The following is a 15259-nucleotide window of genomic DNA, read 5'->3' as shown; positions in this document are numbered from 1 at the left end:
AAGAGGCAGGGAGGGGGCAGGGCCTTGGGGGTAAGGATGGAGTGTGGGTGGGGCAGAGCCGGGAAGCACCCTTGGCACATTAGAAACTTGGAGCATATGATGCAATGTATAGTAAATGCAATAAGATGTGTACACGTAATAAGGAGCAGGGGTGGCGTGTTGTATGGGCCTGTGGTGCCCGGGCTCCAGAAATATTCAGGGCCCGGGGGCCCAGCTCCATCAATGTCTGGGGCCTGGTCTCTCCCCTGGCCTCGCCTGCCGCCCCCACGCATCTCCCCCGAGTGTCCCCTGGCGCCCACTTGCTGCCCCCGCTCACTTCCCCCGGGCCCCGGAGCCTGCAGCTCCTGGCAGGTTCTGGGCACCACTAAAATTTCTACAAATCTGCCACCCCTGTTAAAGAGAGAGAGTTTTTGTGTAACTCTGATGCTGTCATGTACATTGCATTTACTGCCCGCCTCCCCGCATTTAAGTCTAATCAGTGAAGCATTGCTGTATGCCAGATAAAGATAACAAAGAGTAACAAAAAAGTTTGAAGTCAAACTGAATTTTTGGGAAGCCGAGTGGAAAGAGGTCTTGGAGGGAATCCCAACAAAGCCCAGCTCTCTGATTAATGAGCCCTGTCTCCCATTGATTGAGATTGATTGTTAGAATGAAAGGAATATTTTTGTCATATATAAACAGATAGAAAATTGATTTTTGAGTTGGGTTTATTTTGTTTTCTGCATACAATGGCTTAAGTGAACTGATGACATTTAGTTTAAAAGACTATCATGTTTAGGGTGAAATCCTTATCCAAGGAATGCTATCTTTAACCCTTTACATAGTTCGTGCCATGTCTGCCTATCAAAGAGATTCTTGTGCACCTACATACATAGTATACCTGCCGATAGTTTGATTACAATGACATTACTTACCTTAAATATATTAATCCCAGGGTGATGACTTGGAAGGTTTAAGGTACTGGTTTCAGCAGGGTCCTCTCTCCTTTTATATCTTCCGGTGACTAGGAAGGCTGCTGAAGTTGAAGTCTGGAGATTGTACTTGAATCAATGAATATATTGGTATGTTAGTTACTCAAGCCAGCACATGATCCAGGTGACACACATGTGCTTCTGCCTCTCTGTCCTCACAGCTCTGTCTCTCTCAGCCACTTCCCAAGATAGCAGGAAGTGCTCTCAAGCTGTCTGCTTCACACATACATGCAACTGCATCACACGTTTCCTGAAAGCAATTTAAGAGCACAGTGCACATTTACAGTTATATCTGACTATTGTAAGGCTAAGGGGCACTTTAATAGACTCATAGGCTTATTCCCCTCCTGTGGGTCTATTACCATTGGGAATACCACAGTACAAGCCTTGTTAAAATTCTGTGCCCCTCTTGTGCCCTATGGCAGCCTGAAATCTACTTAAAATGCTGGTGTGCTCAATTATTGAACACACACAACTGATTTTATGGGCTTGTTAGCTATCTATCAGATTTATGCCATTTCAGTCCATTCACTGACCTCTATTTCTATCCCTTTCTGCAAATAGGCACGTGGGAACCATGTGGATGGATTCTGAGTTATGAACTCTCAAAACCTGTGAGACTTGCCAGCGTTTGTTCCAAACTCAGCACACAGCCCAGGCTGGTAGATAGGCTCTTGGAATTTCAAATCTTTTGTGCGAACATGGACCATGTCAGGTTATGACAACCCCTTCATTCCCAAAGCTCTGAGGAGAGACTGCTGGGTGTGTTTGACAGAATGCAAAATTTACTTTTGTTTTTGGGTTTGGTTGAACTGAAACTCAAAGGGAAACGCTGCAGGTGTTGGGGACACCCACTTGAACTGAAACAACCAACCATGATTGTATCAATCTAATATAATTGAGGCACTTCCACCACACCCATCCTTTTGGCATCAATACACAGTAGAAACATAGGACCAGCGCCTCAGCTAGTATAGCTCCATTGAAGGCAAAGAATACCGTAATGTCCCAGGCATCTCTCAGGTAAATGATTTTAAAGAAAAATAGTGGCATTTTGAATATGGCCAACCCCAAGTGTTTAAAAAGTCTGAGTTAGGCCTCCCAAAATCATTAGACTGGCTTAAAATCCATTCTCAGCCCTCCTCACAAATGCTGCTTCTGTTCCCAGATGCCCTGTCTCAGTAGCTGCTGGGCCAGGTTTTTCTGTAGCTATTGCAGCCCCTTACCTCAGTTTCCTCCCTCCCACCCTCTGCAGGTGATTAGGTTACAGCAGTGGTCCCCAACCTTTTTGTGACCAGTAGCACATTCATGTTTTCAGAAGAGCGTGGCGGGCGCCAAAATTTTTTTCAAGGCTTATTTTGTATTTGTACATTAAATAATACAAAAAATATTTAATATTACATAATATATGAATCCAGAGAGAAGCCGGAGAAAAGCCGCGAGGACAGAGCACACCGGTGCCTGCAGCCCTGGAGTACTCTGTCCCCAGCAGGCGCGGGGCCCCAGATTCTCTTCTCTGCTGGGCACTAGGTGGGCCCCGCACCTGCCGGGGACCGAGAACACCAGTGCCTGCAGCCCCAGAGTTCTGTGTCCCCGGCAGGCGCGGGGCTGCGGCTTCTCTCCAGCTTAAGCCGCGGCCCCACCGCACCTGCCATGGACCGAGAACACCGGTGCCCGCAGCCTGCAGCCCCAGACTTCTCTGTCTCTGGCAGGCGCGGGGCCGCAGCTTCTCTACCCTGCTGGGAACTAGGCAGGCCCCGCACCTGCCGGGAACAGAGAACACCGTTCCCACAGCCTGAGTTCTCTGTCCCCGGCAGGTCCCCTGCTGGGCACTAGGCGGGCGCACATAAATGCCATGGTGGGGACCACTGGGTTACAGCTTCTACATTTAAAAATGCACTCAGTCAACCTGCTGCTCCCTCAAGTCCTCCTGCTCGAGAGTCCAGGTGACCTTGCCTCCCTCAAGGCCAGGCTTCAATGATCAGTGGCCTCTAGGGGGCACCGCTCTAGGAGACAGTGGATTTAGAGGTTTCTCTTCTTAGCACCAAGAGCATGCAAGCATAAGACAGAACACAAAGGCTCTCCTATACACTGCTCGCTGGCTCCTCATCCTTTTCTTCACTCCACTGGCAGATCTCCCTTTGTCCTCCCCTATAAACTCTCTTCCACCTAGACGGCATGCTGTTACAATCCACACTTTCTGCATCCTGCTGACAGGATGCCGCAGCACCACAGTGAGGCTTCAGCTAACCTGTGGGAGCACAAAATAAACCTGGATATCTGACGGCCTCTCTCTCCAGGGCTGTCTGAAGGCTAGAGACAAGGTGACAGCTCTAGAATTAATGTGTGGGTTGCCAAAGTGTTAATGTCGTTTTGGCCTGTTATTCCACATTGCAGTACCCTAATGTGGCCCTGGCATGGTATGTACAGGCAGCCTTTCTGGGATCTCAGGCTATGAACTGCCTTCCCCCTTCTGATTTGACTGACACAAGTGCGTGGTCTGTCAGTAAGTTGTTTCTTCCCCAGGACTAGAGAGGACTGTCCATGGGTTGCAGAGCCAGAATGTTTTGTTAAGTGTCCAACATGCGGCCCAGAGCGGTTGCTTGCTGTACTCAAGCTTAAGGCCAGTCTCAGTAGTACTCTACAGTGGAGTGAAGATTTGCACCTGTGTCCATGTGTTCAGCAATTGTCCCACTGCTCAACAGCCACAAGTCTAGTTCCTGCTTCTGTCTGCTCCTCTTGTTACTCTGGGTTCATAAATCCAGGAAATGGGTCCAGCACAGACAAAGATAGTGGAGTATTTGTAACGTGGCAGAATGCTGAATGAGAACTGCAGTGGGCAGGCAAGCCAAGAGTCAATGGCCCAAGAAAACGGGATGTGGCTGCTAATTAGTCCCACAAATTTGGGACACAGCTGTAGCACAGATCTTCACTTTGGAATGACCATGTAGCCGAAGGGTCAGCAACCTTCCAGAAGTGCTGTGCCGAGTCTTCATTTATTCACTCTAATTTAAGGTGTCGCGTGCCAGTAATACATTTTAATGTTTTTAGAAGGTCTCTTTCTATGAGTGTATAATATATAACTAAACTATTGTTGTATGTAAAGTAAATAAAGTTTTTTAAATGTTTAAGAAGCTTAATTTAAAATTGAATTAAAATGCAGAGCACCCCGGACTGCTGGCCAGGACCTAGGCAGCATGAGTGCCACTGAAAATCAGCTCATGTGCCACCTTCGGCACCCGTGCCATAGGTTGCCTACCCCTGATGTAGCCCACAGGCCAGAACGTTTACCCTCTTGTCCCTTGATCTGAACTATGCATCTTTTTTCAACTAGACTCTCTGCCCAGTCTATCCTCAAACAAAGTGCCTAGATGCTGCTGTGAGTCTCAGGAGATGTCGTTTTCAATTTCTCACAGTGTATGTTTTAGAGTGTTGGGAGACTTGATTTCAGTCTTTTATAAACTGTTGATTTGCCAAAGTACTAGAGAAATACTAAAGAGCCTTGGACCACGCCACATGCTGTCAAAGTTGAAGTGCTTCCACAAATGAAATGTTCAACTTTCCTTCCATGTTCCAGCTCTGCTGTGGTGTTGTACTATGCCTGTTCCAGGCCCAGTGTGGTTCCTTACTCCATCATTTTGTGAAGCTGCCCTCTACCCACTTTGGGGATCACATCCAGAATAAGCTAGGCTACAAACAAAACTCCCCTGTGATATTCACTTTGGGGTAGTGTCATCTTCCCGTAGATAGCTTACCGAGCCTTTCTTCATGGCAAGGAAATACTGTCTGATTTTAAAATGGGCTGAGAGCAGAAAAGCAATCGTATTTATATACAGAAACTTGGGACATGACATATTGGACCAGATTAATGGTTCACTGAATCATGGCTTTTGTGTCCGCTTCTTCTGTCAGTTACATTTATAAATCAAAAGTAACTTCACTGAAGTCAATGGAGTTATGCCAAAACAAGTAAGGTCAGAATCAGGCTTCCATCTCCAGAAGAGGCCTACACTTAAGGATTCAAAGGAAAATCAAACTCTCCTACAATGCACATAGCCTGCTGGGGAGAGAGAATTGAGAAATACAATGGGAGCAGGAAGAAGATAAGTGAGACATCTGGACAACAGAGGGAAACAATGGAAGAAAAGGACAAAACAGAGAAATATAGAGAAAAGTGAAAAAGTTGAAAATATAGAAATAGCAAGAAAATGGATTGAAACTGAAGAGGCAGAAAGCGGAGGAGAAGAAAGGAAGATAATAAAAATCCATCTCATCAGACAGTTTCTTGGGAGTCTCAGGTGGGGGGGGGGGGGGCTGTCTCCCAAGAAAAACCAATTAAGTTCTCAGATGTGCAGGAACAAGAGACCAGGGCTTCATCACACAAACAAAGGAAGATTTAAGGATTGTATGAAGTCCTGCTTGCGGGAAGAGGGACAAAATCTGGAGCATCTCACACAAACTGAGACAGATGACAACCAGATAGCCCATTCCTGTAGGGCTGAATGTCCTGAGCACATTTCTCATCATGTCACACACATCCTTCATAACAGGGCTGCAATCAGAAAGCCAAAAAAAGCCCATTGAAATCAGCGGAACAACTTCCATTGACTTCAGTGGCCATTGGATCAGACCCACAGTAAGTGACGCTTACGCATCATTCTCTTGTATAGTGTTTTTCAACCAGGTCCCAAAAGGCAATCAAAGGTTTCACCAGGCATTGAAAAATGTTGTTAGAGTTTAAAGCAAAGAAAACCTCACTCCCCGACTCCTTACACACATTTACCCTTCAAGGTCAAGTATTAGTTGTCATGCTCTTGAAACACACACAAACCAACTATATAGTCTTCTCATTGTTATCACTGACACCTTTTTTTTACTCTTGCTTTTAACGTAAATGTAAGGAGGTCATGACAATTCAAATAAGGGGTTGCCAACCTGAAAAGACAGAGAAACACGGCTCCTGTAGAAATGTGAGGCACTCAATGCCAGCTCCCCATATCAGAATAGGATGTGGAGATGTGTGAAATTGCCTGGAAAACACATCTGCAAAGTAAGCTTAACAAAGTGTTTTGTCTTTGTGACTGATGGTCAAAATCTCCCCTGTGCACATTATTCTTGCATAGGGGAGGGAAAATTCAATGAACAGCAGTTTGTGGAGTTTCTTTGCCATTATTTCTTGGGGATCAAAGTTTGCGCTCTGTGGAAGTGGCCAGCGGTTCTGCTTGAAACAAGGAGCATCTGTGTACTTGTCCTTCATCCATATGGCCCAGGAAGCAGAGAGTTCCCTCTTTCAATCCTGGGTGCTCCTGGTGCCTTTTTCAGGGCAGCCATAATGGTGTTTCCATTAGGGCTGTCAATTAATTGCAGTTAACTCACACGATTAACTCAAAAAAATTAATTGTGATTAAAAAAATTAATCGTGATTAACCGCACTCTTAAACAATAGAATACCAATTGAAATGTATTAGATATTTTGGATGTTTTTCTTCAAATATATTGATTTCATTTACAACACAGAATACAAAGTGTACAGGGTTCACTTTATATTATTATTTTTATTACAAATATTTTCACTGTAAAAATGATAAACAAAAGAAATAGTATTTTTCAATTCATCTCATACAAGTAGTGTAGTACAAATCTCTTAGAAAAGTGAAAGTGCAACTTACAAAGTAGATATTTTTTGTTACATAACTGCTCTCAAAAACAAAACAGTGTAAAACTTTAGCGCCTACAAGTCCACTCGGTCCTACTTCTTGTTCAGCCAATTGCTAATACATATAAGTTTGTTTACATCAGGAGATGCTCCTGCCTGCTTCTTATTTACAATGTCACCTGAAACTGAGAACAGTCGTTCACATGGCACTTTTGTAGCCGGAGTTGCAAGGTATTTATGTGCCAGATATGCTAAATATTCGTATGCCCCTTCATGCTTCAGCCACCATTCCAGAGGATATGCTTCCATGCTGATGATGCTTGATAAAAATAATGTGTTAATTAAATTTGTGGCTGAACTCCTTGAGAGAGAACTGTATGTCTTTGGCTCTGTTTTACCTGCATTCTGCCATATATTTCATGTTATAGCAGTCTCAAATGATGACCCAGCACACGTTCATTTTAAGAAAACTTTTACTGTAAATTTGATGACACACAAAGAAGATACCAGTGTGAGATTTCTAAAAATAGCTACAGCACTTGACCCAGGGTTTAAGAATCAGAAATACCTTCCAGAATCTGAGAGGGACAAGATGTGGAGGATGCTTTCAGAAGTCTTAAAAGAGCAACATTCAGATGTGGAAACTACAGAACCTGAACCACCAAAAAAGAAAATCAGCCTTCTGCTGGTGGCTTCGGACTCAGATGATGAAAATGAACATGCATCGGTCCACTCTGCTTTGGATCTTTATCGAACAGAACCCATCATCAACATGGACGCATGTCCTCTGGAATGGTGGTTGAAGATGAAGGGACATATGTATCTTTAGTGCATCTGGTACGTAAATATCTTGCAATGCCGGTTATAACAGTGCCATACAAATCCTGTTCTCACTTTCAGGAGACATTGTAAACAAGAAGCAAGCAGAATTGTATCCTGCAAATTGTAACCAAACTTGTTTTGTCTAAGCGATTGGCTGAAGTAGGACTGAGTGGACTCGTAGGCTCTAAAGTTTTACTTTGAAAAATAAAACAATGCAGTTATTTTTTGTACATAATTCTACATTTGTAAGTTCAAATTTCATGATAAAGAGATTGCACTACAGTACTTGTATGAGATGAATTGAAAAATACTATTTCTTTTGTTTATTACAGGCAAATATTTGTAATAAAAAATAAATATAAAGTGTGCACTGTACACTTTGTATTCTGTGTTGTAAATGAAATCAATATATTTGAAAATGTAGAAAACATCCAAAAATATTTAAATAAATGGTATTCCATTATTGTTTAACAACACGATTAATCGTGATTAATTTTTTTAATCGCTTGACAGCCCTAGGGTCCATACACAAAGAGGAAAGCAGTATAAGTTTCTCCATGCTCTGTCTGCAATGACTCAATGTTCTGCCCCACGATGCGACCACTTTATAATCTAGGGAGCCTGTACTACTTGAAGGATGCTTCTATGCTACTTGATGCTTCTGGGGAGTATGGGAAGAAGTGGAAGCAGCATGCTGTGGAAGTGGCATTACCTTTCATGCAGCCCAAACGGTATTCGCATGTGCATGCTCTCTTCCACAGGAGCAACAAGTGGAGCAGATGGGGGCCATTAACACTAATGGATATTTAACATTATTACTAAAATGGTAAGAAATAAAACTGCCGTGTTGGCCACCAATCTCTAAACAAATGAAATATAATATTGGATGTGTGGAAAACTGTAGTACATTATCCTAAATAAAACCAATTAATTGCAAAGCTTAATAGAAAATTGAAAGTCAATAATGGAGCACTGTGCATTTTTCTCCGTATGCAGTCATTCATAATGCACGAGGAAACTGCTAGTACAGCTCCAAGAAAGTAACAAAGTAATTTAGTCATGAGGACCTAATATTGAAAGTAGGGCTGTCGATTAACTCACGCGATTAACTCAAAACATTAATCGTGATTAATCACAGTTTAAATCGCACTGCTAAACAATAGAATACCAATTTAAATGTATTAAATATCTTTGGATGTTTTTCTGTATTTTCAAATATATTGATTTCAATTACAACACAGAATACAAAGTGTGCAATGCTTACTTTATATTATTATTTGTAATTCCAAATATTTGCACTGTAAAAGTGGTAAACAAAAGAAATAGTATTTTTCACATCACCTCATACAATTACTGTAGTGTGATCTTTTTATCATGAAAGTGCAATTTACAAATGTAGATTTTTTTTTGTTACAAAACTGCACTCAAAAACAAAACAATGTAAAACTTTAGAGCCTATAAATCCACTCAGTCCCACTTCTTGTTCAGCCAATCGCTAAGACAAACAAGCTTGTTTACATTTACGGGAGATAATGCTGCCTGCTTATTTACAATGTCACCTGAAAGTGATAACAGGCATTCAGATGGCACTTTTGTAGCAGGCATTGCAAGGTATTTTACATGCCAGATATGCTAAACATTCGTATGCCCTTCATGCTTCACCACCATTACAAAGGACATGCTTCCATGCTGATGACCCTCACTAAAAAAATAATGCATTAATTATATTTGTGACTGAACTCCTTGGGGGAGAATTATATGTCTCCTGCTCGGTGTTACCTGCATTCTGCCATATATTTCCTGTTATAGCAGTCTCAGATGTTGACCCAGCTCGAATGATGACCCAGGACATGTTCATTTTAAGAACACTTTCACTGTAGATTTGATGAAACACAAAGAAGATATCAGTGTGAGATTTCTAAAAATAGCTACAGCACTCTACCCAGGGTTTAAAATCTGAAGTGCCTTCCAAAATCTGAGCTGGACAAGGTATGGAGCATGCTTTCAGAAGTCTTAAAAGAGCAACACTCCAATGCAGAAAAGAACCTGAACCACCACCAAAAAAAAATTGTCAACCTTCTGCTGGTAGCATCTGACTCATGATGAAAATGAACATGTATTGGTCCACACTGCTTTGGATTGTTGTCAAGCGAAACCTGTCATCAGCATGGATGCATGTCCTCTAGAATGGTGGTTGAAGCATGAAGGGACATATGAATCTTTAGCACGTCTGGTATGTAAATATCTTGTGACACCAACTACAACAATGCCATGTGAACACCTGTTCTCACTTTCAGGTGACGTAAACAAGAAGTGGGCAGCATTATCTCCTGTAAATGTGAACAAACTTGTTTGTCTGAGCGATTGGCTGAACAAGAAGTAGGACTGAGTGGACTTGTAGACTCTAAAGTTTTACATGGTTTTATTTTTGAGTGCAGTTATTTTTTGTACATAATTCTACATTTGTGAATTCAACTTTCATGACAAAGAGATTGCACTACAGTACTTGTATGAGGAGAATTGAAAAATACTATTTCTTTTGTTTTTTTACAGTGCAAATATTTGGAATAAAAAATAAATGTACAGTGAGTGTAGTCTGTGTTGTAATTTAAATCAATATATTTGAAAATGTAGAAAACATCAAAAATATTTAAATAAATGGTATTCTATTATTGTTTAACAGCATGATTAATCATGACTAATTTTTTTTAATCACTTGACAGTCCTAATTGAAAGTGGTTCATGATCCTGCTCAACCCTAATGCCGTGAGAATGTTCTATGCCCCCTATGCACCTGAACTGGGTTTATAGGAGGTAGACGCAAGACCTGTTTGGGATGGGCAAGTACATTTGTAAAGTTACTTAGCTGCACATCATATACTTTGAAAGTATACAATACCAGCCTACGCAACACGTGAGCCAAATAAAAGATTCATGATCTAAGTTCATTCATATGAATGCAAAGGGGCAGAGCAGCTTGTTTCCAAAAGGTGTATTTCCAGTTTACAAAATCTCAAGCATGTAGTATCAAAAATATCCACATGGTGGTCTCATGTGCCTGCAATGAAGGTGCCTTTTTCCATTTGCAAAACTTAATATTTGTTTTTCTTTTCTCTCCTAGTAACAGAAAACATTCAAAATTCTGAAAATGACTGGGCCAGATTCCTTAAATTTAAAACATAATAACATAATAAAATGCAAGCTTCAAAAGTTGCATTGGTGTAATGAAATGGATTTCAAATCAGTCTAGTTGCTTAGGTGCAAACCTGTAATGTAAATGAAGTTAAACTGGTCAGCACTTATGTAACTAGACTAGTTTAAAATTTAATTCAACATTGCAACTTTTCTATATAGTCAAAGCCTTTAGAATCTTCCCCTTATCTGGGGCACATATGTCATACACTGATATAGAAAAAGGGAAGATTATCCCTCCTTCCTTTTTGCTGTACTATGTATCTAAATGCTTAATCCTGTCCTAAAATACACACAGGACTATTGTGAAAACATGGAAGAATCTGTGTTTTTGAGGGACTTTAGATTCATGGCACCTGTAAGTAAATACATAAGATAAAAGGCAGTGGAGAATCAGACCTGTATTTTTTTCCCTGTAATGATGTAGTATGAATGATGGTCTTTGTGTGTTAAATAAGCCTAGCACAATTTTAAACAACTTACTAGTGCAGGTTAGGCAGTTAAAAATGTTTATTCAATTGTTTCAGAAGCCCAAATGAGGGAGAACACAAAGGGCCAGGTTCAGCATGTACTTTAACCAATCACCCCCTCCAAAGTGAGGGTATACACCTCCCTTAATCTGTGACAGTCCAGCCCCAAGGCTGACTACAGCAGAGAGGTTAGCAATGGAAGGGGGACCCCATGCTATACAACAGGGACAACACAGTGCTCTTTTTATAATAGTTACTTTAGCTAGCCAATGACACAACAATACATACACTGTAATCTGGTAAAGGAGAGAGAGAGAGAGACACCAACACAGAACCCAAAGTACTGTATTTGCATTAGTCACACCATGCCTGTGGAAAAACCCATTACATTACTCATCATCCTCACCAGTGTCATCATCCTGCATCACACAGGCCAGGATACACCTTTTATGATGTGTTACGCTGCTGCCCACTGGTGTTCACACATATTTATGAAGATTTTTACCCCTTTTCCTTATTTGAACTTCCACACCCCACTACTTCTGGGGTCTCCTGTTTTCCATTGGCTAACTTGTTAGTTCCTCTTATGCTCATTAGTATTAACTTCACCTTATCACCATAGTAAAAGGCAGTAGCCTTAAGGAAGTCTCTCACATGCTACCAACAGTCATCTTGTGGTGTCCACTGATCTTTCCTACACATTATTATCCAAACTCAGTAGTTCTTTTCAAAACATCAGCATATTGCAAACATAGACAGAAGCTCAGCACATTTATTATTAACTTACTTATCTTTATACTATAGCTAATTTAGCCTAAATCCTAAAACCTATTTTGGCAAAGCTAAATATTTTACAAGCCTGAGTCCTGTAGGTCCTGTGTTACAGCATTAATTAATACTTATATTTTCCCACTATATCCTAAATACACCTGATATCTTGTGGCCTTGGCTACAAGTACTAGTGTAAAATGGCTGTAACACCACAGCTGAATCTGACCCAAAGAACAGAATTTTTTTATACAAAATGTTGGAAGTAGTTGTAGCATTTCACTCTGAGATGTGCCTTTCACTCCACTTGCATGCATACAACATGCTACACCATACAGTTCTCAGGGAACGTAACCTCTTGATGAGAGACAACATGAATTGACAGAGGAGAGAACCACAGAGATTGGGATTTAAAACATTTTTGGTCCATGGAATAATATTCCTGGTTTGGGGGAGGTTATGGATCCTGGTTGTTTTGTCTAATCCAGTCTTATCTATCTAGGCATTTATATCACAGTCATTGCCACGATACCAGATTCTCTTCCTAAAATGACACTGTTTCCAGTTGAGATGGACAAAGCTGGTGCAAGATAAAACATTCATATTTGAAGAGAAGATCAAGGCAAGTTGTACATGTAAAACATATAGGCTGGTATGAGAGGGCACGGTCCTGCCCCTGTCTTCTGCTCTGTCTACACATACTATTCAGAGATCTTCAGTTGTTAAAACATCACTGTGTAGTTTATTTACATTGCTCTTCCCACCACCTTACTGATGCATACACAACATCATTTACAGCCTCAGTTTCTCCTCAGCCATCTGCCAAAGAGAGGGAAGAGGTCTTTCCACCCAGAGATCCTTCTTGGTTCTGGCTCTCCGACTCTGACCCTCTCTTCCAGCACTGCCTTCCTGTGCTTTCTTCTACCCTCAGTGTTAATAGGCTAATTAGCTCTTTAATCCTCCCCAGCCCATTCTAATCTGCTAATTAGGCACAGTCAGGTTTGTGTGGGGGAGAATCAATTGGTGTTTAAGTGATCAGAGTGCAGGCTCAGGTGTTGGTTCCCCGCACTCTGTCACAGGTGGAATCCATAAAAGAGCAAAGGGGAATAAGGAAAACAAAATGGGTTTGGTATCACATGGGCAACTATACCTGCGGAACATCTGCAAGCAAGTGAAATACAACCAGAGTAGGCCATGATCTAGTATAAATCCCATCATCCTTCTGACATACAAATATGACAAAGTTTTTCCATTTACACACTTTTCTTGTTCAAAAGAATGAATGATTTCCAGTTTCCCCTGCAGCCCCAGAAGCTACATGCGTTCTGAAATGAATTCTTTATATTATATCATCTGTCTCACTGTGGTCTGCAGTATAAACAAACAGCACAGAATGCTGTGAAAATTTAGTTAACAGCCCACAACATTTTATTTTTGATTAGTGACATGAATGAGGAAAATACATTTTGGTTTCACTGCTAGACCTAGCACTCAGCAGGAAAATTACATGTCTGAAGGATATGTTCAAATGTACGCCAAACCTTGTGATGTTTCCAGATTACTCAACTTCGCCATAGGAAATCAGAAAGAAATATTTATATGCTTCAATGTATTTTTGAACTGCAGGCCAGTGGGGTTTGCAAGTTTTCTGAGCTTCCAGCATAAATAGTAGATTCATTTGTGCTGAGTGGAAGATAACTGAAACCATATCACATTTTCAAAGACAAGCCCCACAACTTTCATGCTAATGACATTAAAAAATATAGTAGGTGATGAGATCAATGAAGTGGATTTTTCAGCCAGAATGAACCAATAGCACAGTTCGTTAATTTGGGTGTGAGTGGTAGGTCTTATTTATTTATTCTTTTTAGAATCAGATAATGAATTGCGTGCTCATGAAAATGAAGACTAAGGGCCCAATCCTGCTATGGGCTGAGCAAAGTCAATTCCTATTGAAGTCAATGGGAGAGGTGCGTGCTCAGCACCTACCAATTGGGTCCTAATGATCCTGGCTTGAGCCAGTGGGTAGGCCCCATGCCAGGCTTCTCCACACAGTTCTGCCAAGACATCTCACTTCTGGACCTTAAACTCTCGGGCTATTCCAACCTTAACTGTGCCAAAATGTATGGTGGTTTTGTGATGTGCCCAAATGGCAGGGCCGGCTCCAGGCACCAGCCAACCAAGCATGTGCTTGGGGCAGCACCTTGGGGCGGGGCGGCGCTTGGGTTGGGGTTTTTTTTTGTTTCGGCCGGGCGGCGCTGGAGGGGTTTTTTTGGTTTGTTTGTTTTTGTTTCGGCCGGGCAGCGCTCGGGGTGGGAGGGGGCTTCAGCAGCACGGCACTCGAGGGGCGGCTTCGGCGGCACAGCGCTCAGGGGGACGCGGGCTTCAGCGGCGCTCGGGGGCAGGGACTTGGGCGGCACGGCACTCAGGGGGGCTTCAGCGGCACGGTGCTCGGGGGGGCAGGGGCTTGGGCGGCGCGGCGCTCAGGGGGGCAGGGGCTTGGGTATCGCAGCACGGCGCTCACAAGGGTGTTCGGCGGCACTCGCAGCGGGGGTGTTACGGCGGGGCGGTGCTCTTTTTTTTTGCTTGGACCGGCAAAAAAGTTAGAGCCGGCGCTGCCAAATGGAGATGAAGATGAGACCAAGAATGTTTTCATTGTGTCCTCTCCAACTTTTCAACAATTTAATTGGACATGAATTGACACATTTATCCTAGGTTTATTTTTACTATTCTTTATGGCATTTGCTTTGACTTGGGGCCTTCTGTTTAATTTTCATCATGCTTATTTCTCAATCAAAATATGACAAAAACATTGCTTCCTCTAGGAATATATTCTGTGTAAGATTTGCAATGTGACATAATCCTATTTCTATATTTTAATATATACAGGAAACAAAAGTTTTCTGCTTCAGAGTCTATAACTTTTGAGAGATACTGAAGAAATATTACTATAGTGCATGGATACAAATGGATTCATATTATACAGGACCAATATTACTCTTAAAAAGTAAAGATGGGCTCAGATCAATATCCCCCATCTGAATTTTGATGAAGTTTTAATCCAGATCTGAAATTTGCAGTTATAGCCTCATCAGTATAATGGGCTTTTATCCAAACACTTGGAAATGTTTGGCTCCATACCTGAGCCACAACTTTCTAGCTCTGATCCCATTCTGCTCAAAAGGTCCCCAGTGTTAGTACACAGACATCATTATTCTTTTGGTGGTTAGTTACCAATAAGGTCCAAAGTCCTGATGTCCTTTCATGCATAAAACACCCTCTAAAGTCAATTGGATTTTTGTATCTTCAAGAACTGCCAAGTTAGTGACGGAGTGCTCTATGGAAATCTCCTGGAAGGTATCCTTACAAAGCTTTGTTCC

The sequence above is a fragment of the Mauremys mutica genome, chromosome 2, assembly GCF_020497125.1.
Source record: "Mauremys mutica isolate MM-2020 ecotype Southern chromosome 2, ASM2049712v1, whole genome shotgun sequence".
NCBI classification, from domain to species: Eukaryota; Metazoa; Chordata; order Testudines; family Geoemydidae; genus Mauremys; species Mauremys mutica.
The sequence above is the reverse complement of the archived record's forward strand: the minus strand, read 5'-3'. Positions refer to the sequence as shown.